Source organism: Schistocerca nitens, chromosome 1 (genome assembly GCF_023898315.1).
Source record: "Schistocerca nitens isolate TAMUIC-IGC-003100 chromosome 1, iqSchNite1.1, whole genome shotgun sequence".
NCBI classification, from domain to species: Eukaryota; Metazoa; Arthropoda; class Insecta; order Orthoptera; family Acrididae; genus Schistocerca; species Schistocerca nitens.
This window is the reverse complement of record NC_064614.1, coordinates 771,018,115-771,028,910: the sequence shown is the minus strand read 5'-3', so window position 1 is coordinate 771,028,910 and position 10,796 is coordinate 771,018,115. Positions and strand designations below refer to the sequence as shown.

The 10,796-nt window shown below is 45.7% G+C and overlaps 1 non-coding gene across 1 annotated transcript; it reads left to right on the top strand.

The window, feature by feature from the left end:
* The first annotated feature begins 7,505 nt into the window (after positions 1-7,505).
* Trnal-caa (transfer RNA leucine (anticodon CAA)) lies at positions 7,506-7,580 on the top strand. Its single transcript has one exon. It is a non-coding gene; the product is annotated as a tRNA-Leu (tRNA).
* The last annotated feature ends 3,216 nt before the right edge of the window (positions 7,581-10,796 follow it).

Below are 10,796 nucleotides of genomic sequence, written 5' to 3'. Positions count from 1 at the left end.
TCGTCCCATTTTCCTACTCAGCTGCTGCTACAAGCTTTTTGAAAGGCTAATATATAACAGAATAAGTAGCGCTATCTTAGAGAACATTCCAGTTGATCATGTAGGCTTCAGACCAGGGCGTAGCTGCTGTGACCAAGTATTGTCTCTCACATCCTTCATAGAGTCAGGATACCAAATGAAGCAGAAAACATCTGTGGCATTTGTTGATCTAACTGCCGCCTTCAACACTGTGTGGAGGGAAGGCCTTATCTACAAATTTCTCCGCATCATACCCTGCAGAACAATGGCTCGACTGATTAACAGCATGCTAAGTGATCGGAAGTTCCAGGTAATCACTGGAAGCAACATAAGTAAGGAGAGGAAGCTGAACAACGGATTGCCTCAAGGATCAGTTCTCTCACCCTTACTGTTCAACCTACATCTATCTGATCTACCTGACACTTCATCCAGAAAATACTGTTATGCTGATGACCTGGCTCTAGCCGTAAAACACCAGGAAATGAAGACAACAGAAGAGATTCTAGCCAAAGACCTGTCTGCATTAGATAATTACTTCCAAATCTGGAGATTCCAACCCAGTGTGAGTAAAACAGAAGTGTGTTGCTTCCATCTAAGTAACCAGTTGGCGAACGTAAAACTGAAAGTAAGTTTCAGAGGCAGAATTCTTCATCACAATTGGAACCCAAAATATCTTGGTGTCATCCTGGATCATACACTATGCTTCAAACAACACCTTCTTAACTTAGCTCAAAAGCTGAGGACTCGAAACAACATCCTCCATAAGCTATGCGGAACTACCTGGGGATCTTCAGCAACCACCCTGCGATCTTCAGCTCTGGGCTTGGTGTACTCAAGTGCTGAGTATTGTGCACCTGTTTGGATGAACAGTCATCATACAAGGCTTGTTGATACCCAGCTGAATACGACAATGCGCATAATATCTGGCACAAGCAGATCTACTCCAGTTTATTGGCTTCCACTGTTAACCGGTATAATGCCTCCTGATCTACGCAGATGTACTGCCCTTATGAGAGAATTCCACAAGATCTCCAGGAATTCTAACCTACCCATGCATAGCGACCTGCCACTTTTAAATCGCAAGATACTGAAATCACGCCATCCAACTCTGTGCGATGCTGGTGACATGGTTGCTAAGAATTTCAAACCTCTTGAAGAATGGAAAGGTCGGTGGGAAGCAGTGACAGATGTGCACCTGCATAATATCTTCTCAGGTGCTAAACTTCCAAGTGGATTCGACTTACCACGCAAGACCTGGTCTACTCTCAACAGAATCCGTACCGGCCATGGGCAATGCAGGGATGCTCTCTTTAAGTGGAAGAAGCTGCCTGAGCCAGCTTGTGACTGCGGGGCTCCATACCAGACTGTTCACCACATTGTCAGTGAATGCAGGATTCGAGCCTATCACGGCCCCAAAGAGGACTTCCTGCTAGCAACTCCAGATGCAGTGCGCTGGATTGAAGCGGTGGATATTCAGTTGTAAAGACAAACTTAAGTTTCTTGTGTGTCAATATGTACATATGTATAGGTAAATTAATTTCATGATATGTCTGTATTAGCCATCCGCTAAATAAATAAATGGGAGATGATTCTAACAGTGCAACACCAATGAACTGAGCTTCTTCATTAGTTTATCTGTGTGTTGACTCTATTTTAACTTGCTATCCAGCTGCATGCCACAGAATTTTATACACTATGATTCCTTCAATGTAGAGCCATTAATGTCTACTTCTGGTGCTAAAAGGTCATTATTGCTTGTCCAAAATTCCATTACATGAGTCTCTGTGAGACTGAGATTTAAACTGTTAGTTGTTAACCATTTGTAGGCTATCATCTGAGCTATGTCTGTTAAGAGTTGGGTTTACACCTTTCAATCAAAAAACTTGTGTCATCAACAAAAATTAGTTTTTGAACTGCCCTTTAAAGTTATTGGAAGGCCACTTATGTAGGCTATAAACAACAGTGGGTCCAGTGCCAATCCCACTAGTATTGCACATGTTCCCCCATTACGATGTTACTTTCATGCGTGGGGTACAGTCTGTTGAGAGAGCCTCTGCTTTTTCTTACGGAGGTAAAATTACATCCATGCAGGAGGGATACCATGACTGCCATAACACTAGTTTGCTAAGTAGAATTTTCTGATCCACACAATCAAAGGCTTTGGCAAGGTCTGAATACACCAACAGTTTATTTTTTCTTGTTTAGCTCTACTGACACTTCATTTGTGAGGTCTAGTATTGCATTTTATGTGAATAATCCTTAGTAAAAGCCAAACTGAGACATGGTTAACAAGTTCTGCTCAGTTACATGACTGAGTGTTCTATCAGTGACCACTTTCTCGAGCTCTATTCAAAAGATTACAAAGAGTGATACAGGTTTGTAATTAGAGGCAGTTAGATTATCTCCAGTTTTATACATGGTGCTTACTAGATTACATTTGAGTCAGTGAGGAAATACACTGCCACTTTATTATAAAGATAGCTTAAGTGTGATCCTAACAAGGCAGCACACAACTTCAGTATTTGCTAGAAACACCACCATAGCCAACAGAACTGCCACTTTTTAGTGGCATGACGATTTCTGTAATTTCCTTAGGAGTGGTATTTTTAAATTAATGTTCATTGGTGGTGCATGAAGTATCTACACAAGTAAAGCTAACTTGTCTGTATTTGATTGTTTACTACTGGGTGCAGTATTTGCAGCTACTGTGAGGAAGTAATCACTGAATTTGGGGGATGACAATTTAACCATTTCTGCCAGAACGATTTTTTGGAGGCTCAGTTTCATGTGGATGTCTAGTTTCACTTATTTCTTGTTTAATATTCCAAACAGTTTTTGCTTTTGACTACTCCTTGTTCTCTGAATTACATACATCTCTCCCTTCCTAGCACAAGATACTTTAACCCCAAGAGTTACCAAACTCTGATCCTTGCTTCCGTTCAGTTTTGACTTTTGTTTTAGAGAATGTATTTAAGATGATGATGATTATTATGATGATTTATGGTGGAGGGTGCTAAACAGCTAGGTCATCAGCGCCCTTGCATTAATGTTATACCAAAGAAGATTTTCATAACCTATGGAAGGAGATGAATAAACTGGAAAACTACATTTGATCCCACCACAGGAAATGTAAAGCAATGCCAGGAAGGTGAGGTTCAGGATAGCTCATAATAAAACACCAGCGAGACACAACGGGATAACTAAATGAAATCAATGGAGAAAATACAAGTAAAGATGCTGATAAGAAAGGGACAAATAAGCGTGGCTGGATGACGAATTAGAAATAATATGTGACCCGGCCACTCTGTGACACATTAAGATTGCACACCAAGTATTTTGGGAAGAATTCTGGACACCACAGAAAATTTTAAGACATGAACAACACTCGCCTCATTACCAGTTAAAATACAGGGAAGATCCTGTGGGAGACCCAGTTCAACCCTCAGGTCATCATACAGAACACACTCGGTTAAAAGATGTCATCCTGACAGCTGTGTCCCGCATCTGTAACATACTGGGGGCTCCTCCCAATGTAAGAGGAAGCCGTGTGTCAGTGGGTAATGCCCACTCTAAGCCAAGTAAGGGCTACTTCTTCACACCATCGCGGGCAGAAGAAGGTGATCCATGGTCACACTGAAGTTTTGATGGAACGTAATTTATTGTTTCTCACTTCCAGCCACTGGGACTCCCACCAGCAAATGTCCTTCCTGGTCACAAATGAAGTGACAGCCTGCAGAGGGACTGAACAGCTGGCAGGAGGAGGAAGGGAAGAAGCATCCCTAGCAGCAGCATCAGCAAGTTCGTTTCCCTGGATGCCTATGCGACCTGGAACCCAGCAAAAAATGATTTCCTTATTTTGCCTGTGCAAGAGAAGGAGAGTGTCCTGCACTTGTCGCACCATCTGATCTGCTGGGTACATCTGTCCAACAGCGAGAAGGGCACTTTGAGAATCGGAGCAGATGATAAATTTTTTCTCACGGATCTGTCTCATTTGCTCCATTGCCCTCAGGATAGCAAACATTCTGTGCAATAAACTGATAACTGCTCTGGGAGCTCTATCCTGAGGACAGTGTTGGGGAACATGGCAGAACAACAGAAAACATCTCCCTGCTTAGAACCATCTGTGTAGACGTGGCTACGCAAAATTTCATTAAATTTAATTTTAAAAACGTGGTCTGGTGTACAATGCTTCTTGTAAGCAGTCAGTTCTAAAAGCAATCTAGGCATCTGGTAGTAGCTAGGTGGATGCCCTACTCCATCCCTGGTTATGGACCTTAATGCCCCCCACCTATAATAATTCAAGGCTCTCCCTTGCACGGATCCCAAATGGCCGTGTTGCTTGTGGTCGATGATCAAACAGCCATTCCAGTGGCAGCTGAACAACGTAACTGGATGCTGGCAATTTAGGAATGGACAAAGCCCTATATGCTTGACGTACCATGAGAAGAAGACGTCGAGTAGACATGGGAGGCTCACCAGCCTCTACACACAAACTTACAACTGGGCTCGTGCAATAGGCCCCTGTTGACAGACTAATACTCTCGTGATGAACTGCAACCAGCATTTTAAGGTATGAAGGCCTTGCTGACCCATAAATCTGGCATCCGTATTCAAGCTGGCGTTGCACGAAGGCCTTATAAAGTTGGAGCAGACGTGCTCTGTCGGCTCCCTAAGACCTATGATGTGACACATTTAAGGATGTTTAAGGCCTTGAGACATCTCAGTTTCAGTTTTTTAAGGTGTGACAACCATGTTAACTTATCATCAAAGAAAAGACCCAGATACTTCACCTTTTCCTTAAAAGTGAGATAGGTGTCCCCCAGTTTTAAAATGGGCAAATTAAACAGAGAGTGGGAATGATTAAAAGCAACACAAACTGTTTTTTTCCAATGACAATTTAAAAACTGTGGTGTGAGACCATTCCTCCAACTGTCTGATCATCAGTTGCAATTGCCAAGTAGCCATGGTGAGGCTGGAAGATGCACAGAAGATGGAGAAGTCGTCCACAAGTATGGAACATAGTACTGGGCGTCGCACTGAAGTTGTAATACTATTGATTGCAATGGCAAAAGCCGTGACACTTAAAACATTCTCTTGATGGCCACCATTCTCCTGCTTAAAATGGTCAGACAAGACATTCCCAACCCTGTATTTAAAATATCTGTCTGAGAGAAAGGACCATAAGAAGGTCGGTAGATGTCCACAGAATCCCCACTGATGGAGCTGCGACAAAATATTATGCCTCCAGATAATATCGTAGGCCATTTCCAAATCAAAGAAAACACCAATAAGGTGTAGCTTATGAAGGAAAGCTTGTTGAATTGCAGCTTCAAGCAGGGTCAGGTTATTGAAGGTGGAGCGATACCTCCTGAACCCACACTGGGAGGGACTGAGTAGGGACCTGGTTTCCAGAACGCCAATTGACCATATGCTCCAGTGTCTTTGCTATGCAGCTTATCAGGCTAACTACGATAACTACCAGGGTCTTTCCAATCCTTTCCTGGTTTTAAAATTGGGATTAAAATAGATTCCTTCCACGATTTGGGAAAGTCACCAATTATCCAAATTTTATTGAAAAGCTGAAGAAAGACTTCCCTCAATTGTCGGTCCAACTGTTGTAACATGCTGTAGGTTATCTGGTCGTTTCCAGGGGTCATACCACAAGCAACTGACAATGCAGAATTCAGCTCCCACAGAGAGAAAGGCTGGTTGTATTCTTCTATGTTGGTGGAACAGAAATCAAGATCAGCCTTCTCCTGTGCCTCACGATATTGACGGAAGACGGGATCCTGGCTGGAATCAGCCATAATTGATTTATATGATTCAGCCATTGTCTGAGCTATACCTGTTGTTGATGTTACAAGAGACCCCTGTATTTGTACAGCTGCTATTAGTGGTTGAGAGTTGTGCCTTGAGATCCTCCGAATGGCTTCCCATACCTTGCATGCGGGTGTGGACCTATTGATGGAGTTCAGGAACTCTTGACAAGACCTCTGCTTACTCTCCTGAATTCTTCTCCTCACCTTCGCATGCACCATTCGAAAGTTTTCAATATTCTCATCTGTAGGGCATCGATTGAATCTGCACATTGCTGCCCTCCTGTTCGTAATTGCAAAGCGACACTCATCATTCAACCAAGGGACAGGTTGCCTCCTAGGCACTTCCACAGACTTTGGGATGGATGCATCAGCAGCACAGTGGATCACAGCTGCAATGTGATCCACCCAGTCCTGTATGCCGCCACATTGCTCGAAAACAGCTAATTGCCTGTAAAGCATCCAGTTAGCCTTCTTGAATAACCATCTCAGTGGCTTTCTTTCAGGATCTGCTCCATCAGGCAGATGGATCCAGATTGGGAAATGGTCACTACCATGAAGGTCATTGTCCACTGCCCACTGAGCAGTGTCCCCAAGAGCAGGCGAGCAGAAGGAGAGGTCTATGGCTGCAGGCGAGCCTGTAGTGGTGCTAAAATGTGTGGCTTGACCCATGTTCAGCAGTATAAGATCTGTTGTGTGTAGCATTGTGTAGCATATGCTCAAGTGCCCAACCCTTGGGGCATGTGGTGTTAGAATCCCATAGTGCACTGTGTGCATTGAAGTCCCCCAAAAAGGAGAAAGGGTCGGGGTAGAATGAGATTTTCACTCTGCAGCGGAGTGTGCGCTGATATGAAACTTCCTGGCAGATTAAAACTGTGTGCCCGACCGAGACTCGAACTCGGGACCTTTGCCTTTCGCGGGCAAGTGCTCTACCAACTGAGCTACCGAAGCACGACTCACGCCCGGTCTCACAGCTTTACTTCTGCCAGTATCTCGTCTCCTACCTTCCAAACTTTACAGAAGCTCTCCTGCGAACCTGCAGAACTAGCACTCCTGAAAGAAAGGATATTGCAGAGACATGGCTTAGCCACAGCCTGGGGGATGTTTCCAGAATGAGATTTTCACTCTGCAGCGGAGTGTGCGCTGATATGAAACTTCCTGGCAGATTAAAACTGTGTGCCCGACCGAGACTCGAACTCGGGACCTTTGCCATTCGCGGGCAAGTGCTCTACCAACTGAGCTACCGAAGCACGACTCACGCCCAGTCTCACAGCTTTACTTCTGCCAGTATCTCGTCTCCTACCTTCCAAACTTTACAGAAGCTCTCCTGCGAACCTGCAGAACTAGCACTACTGAAAGAAAGGATATTGCAGAGACATGGCTTAGCCACAGCCTGGGGATTGTTTCCAGAATGAGTTTTTCACTCTGCAGCGGAGTGTGCGCTGATATGAAACTTCCTGGCAGATTAAAACTGTGTGCCCGACCGAGACTCGAACTCGGGACCTTTGCCTTTCGCGGGCAAGCCCCAGGCTGTGGCTAAGCCATGTCTCCGCAATATCCTTTCTTTCAGGAGTGCTAGTTCTGCAGGTTCACAGGAGAGCTTCTGTAAAGTTTGGAAGGTAGGAGACGAGATACTGGCAGAAGTAAAGCTGTGAGACCGGGCGTGAGTCGTGCTTCGGTAGCTCAGTTGGTAGAGCACTTGCCCGCAAAAGGCAAAGGTCCCGAGTTCGAGTCTCGGTCGGGCACACAGTTTTAATCTGCCAGGAAGTTTCATATCAGCGCACACTCCGCTGCAGAGTGAAAATCTCATTCTGGAAACATCCCCCAGGCTGTGGCTAAGCCATGTCTCCGCAATATCCTTTCTTTCAGGAGTGCTAGTTCTGCAGGTTCGCAGGAGAGCTTCTGTAAAGTTTGGAAGGTAGGAGACGAGATACTGGCAGAAGTAAAGCTGTGAGACCGGGCGTGAGTCGTGCTTCGGTAGCTCAGTTGGTAGAGCACTTGCCCGCGAAAGGCAAAGGTCCCGAGTTCGAGTCTCGGTCGGGCACACAGTTTTAATCTGCCAGGAAGTTTCATATCAGTGCACCCTCCGCTGCAGAGTGAAAATCTCATTCTGGAAACATCCCCCAGGCTGTGGCTAAGCCATGTCTCCGCAATATCCTTTCTTTCAGGAGTGCTAGTTCTGCAGGTTCGCAGGAGAGCTTCTGTAAAGTTTGGAAGGTAGGAGACGAGATACTGGCAGAAGTAAAGCTGTGAGACCGGGCGTGAGTCATGCTTCGGTAGCTCAGTTGGTAGAGCACTTGCCCGCGAAAGGCAAAGGTCCCGAGTTCGAGTCTCGGTCGGGCACACAGTTTTAATCTGCCAGGAAGTTTCATATCAGCGCACACTCCGCTGCAGAGTGAAAATCTCATTCTGGAAACATCCCCCAGGCTGTGGCTAAGCCATGTCTCCGCAATATCCTTCCTTTCAGGAGTGCTAGTTCTGCAGGTTCGCAGGAGAGCTTCTGTAAAGTTTGGAAGGTAGGAGACGAGATACTGGCAGAAGTAAAGCTGTGAGACCGGGCGTGAGTCGTGCTTCGGTAGCTCAGTTGGTAGAGCACTTGCCCGCGAAAGGCAAAGGTCCCGAGTTCGAGTCTCGGTCGGGCACACAGTTTTAATCTGCCAGGAAGTTTCATATCAGTGCACACTCCGCTGCAGAGTGAAAATCTCATTCTGGAAACATCCCCTAGGCTGTGGCTAAGCCATGTCTCCGCAATATCCTTTCTTTCAGGAGTGCTAGTTCTGCAGGTTCGCAGGAGAGCTTCTGTAAAGTTTGGAAGGTAGGAGACGAGATACTGGCAGAAGTAAAGCTGTGAGACCGGGCGTGAGTCGTGCTTCGGTAGCTCAGTTGGTAGAGCACTTGCCCGCGAAAGGCAAAGGTCCCAAGTTCGAGTCTCGGTCGGGCACACAGTTTTAATCTGCCAGGAAGTTTCAGGGTCGGGGTAGTTCATCAAGAAGATGAGTGAGAACCCCACTATCAAGAGGCTCATGGGGTGCTAAGTACACAGAGCACACTGTAATGTCAACACGAGCCACTATCCAAACAGCAGCCGCTTGTAGTGTTGTTGTTAAGGGAATAGGTGAGGAATGAAAAATGTCCCTTACAAACACTGCAACCCCACCTTTTGCCCTGTCACCAGTAAGTTCGTCGTTTCTATAAATGTGATAACCTCCAAGTACAGATGTGTCAGTTTCTTTGAATTGACTCTCTTGAAGGCAGAGTTTTGCTCTGCCTGCAACAGACTCATTTCTGTCCTGTACAAGGAGTCTCAGTTCTGCCAGATGAGTCCTGCACTCATTTATCTTCCATTTGAGTATGAGAGCCATTTTGTCAATGTGGTCTTGATTTACCCTTTGTGCCAAGGTGGTGAGGCACTTGTAGAGTGAGTCGGGGTTTGGGGGCTGACTGGGTCTGGTGATGAGGCATCAAAATCCATGATGTCCTCATCATCAGTCAGACATGCCGGAATGACATCTGATAATGCCTGGGTCAGCTTTCAACCCATATGTTGGGATCCTTTCCCTGCTCCCTTCCCCAGCAAGGATGAGGGGGAAAGGGGGCGATGAGAGCCACTTTTCTTCAAGGAAACTTGGCATTGAGGGTCACATTGCTTTTGGGATGCCTTCAGGCTGTGCACTGTGGAAACATTACTGGTCTCTTCCATTGTAGCTGTTTGAATTGCTATGCCTTTACTTTACTTTGGCACATACAGGTGCAAGTACAGGTGCTAGGGGTGGATAACGGAACACTGGACATCGTCTGAGTCGAAGCGTCGATCTTAGTAACAGGTTTCTGCACCGACAAAGTGTAAAAAGTGGCAAAGACAGGGGGTTTCATAGCCTGATAATCATTTTTGGCTTCTGCATACAGAATCTGTTTAGTCACTTTGATTTCCTGAATTCTGAGTTCCTCTGCAAAAACAGGGCAGGCTTGGCTCCAGACTGGGTGGCTTCCAGAGCAGTTAATACAGACTGCTGGGGATGGACAGTCCATCCCAGCTTCATGGGCTGCCTTTCCACACTTCCCACAATTTGCTTCGCCTCTGCAACTTAGCATTGTATGGTCACAACGCTGGCATTTGAAGCATCGCATAGGGTTATGTACATAGGGCTGAACCCTAAGTCGGAAGAAACCTGCATGATGTGTTCAGGTAGTGTTGGAGAATTGAAGGTCACAATAAAAGTGGCAGTCTCCTCAGTCTCTCCATTGTTCTTGCATGTCTTTTGTTCCACATCTATGGTGCCCATTCTTGTTTGAGTTCAGCAACGTCTGTATCCATAATATCATGGCAGGTTACCACACCTTTGATGGAGCTAAGAGAGTTATGCAACTCAACAATGATGTCATACTCACCCAATTTCTTAAGGAGTTCCACCTGCTTTGCCCGGTTAGTGTCAACAAGCAAGGAACCATTGTGCAACCGCTTAACAGACTTTAGGGTACCAGCCAGCCCATCTAAGCCCTTATGGATACATAAGGGGGTCACTTTCTCAAACGTCCCCTCCTTCCTCTTGATCACTACAAAAGCATTATGATTCATGACTCCTTGAGCCCCACTACTGACAACAAGTTGATTATCAGGAGGACTAGCCTCCCTCATTCTTTTTGATGAATGGATGTGAGAACTCTCAGGCAGTACATCATTCCTGCTGGGATGAGATGAAGAAGATTTAGAGGGTTCCATCTTGGTCCCATGAGCAGATAGGGAAATAAGGGTCCACTCAGACAGAGCCCTGCATGCCTGAGTAAGCCTCATACAACTGAGATGCGGCAGGTTCCCCAGAGGTTGCCTGCTAACGACTGCTTCACCTCAACAGCCATGAATCTCATCAGCGTGCAGTACACCTTGAGACTGCGGGTTTTTTTATAGAGGTTTATTCCATCCACAAGGTCTGCGTGGTCAAGCCAAGATCCCCATTCTCTTTG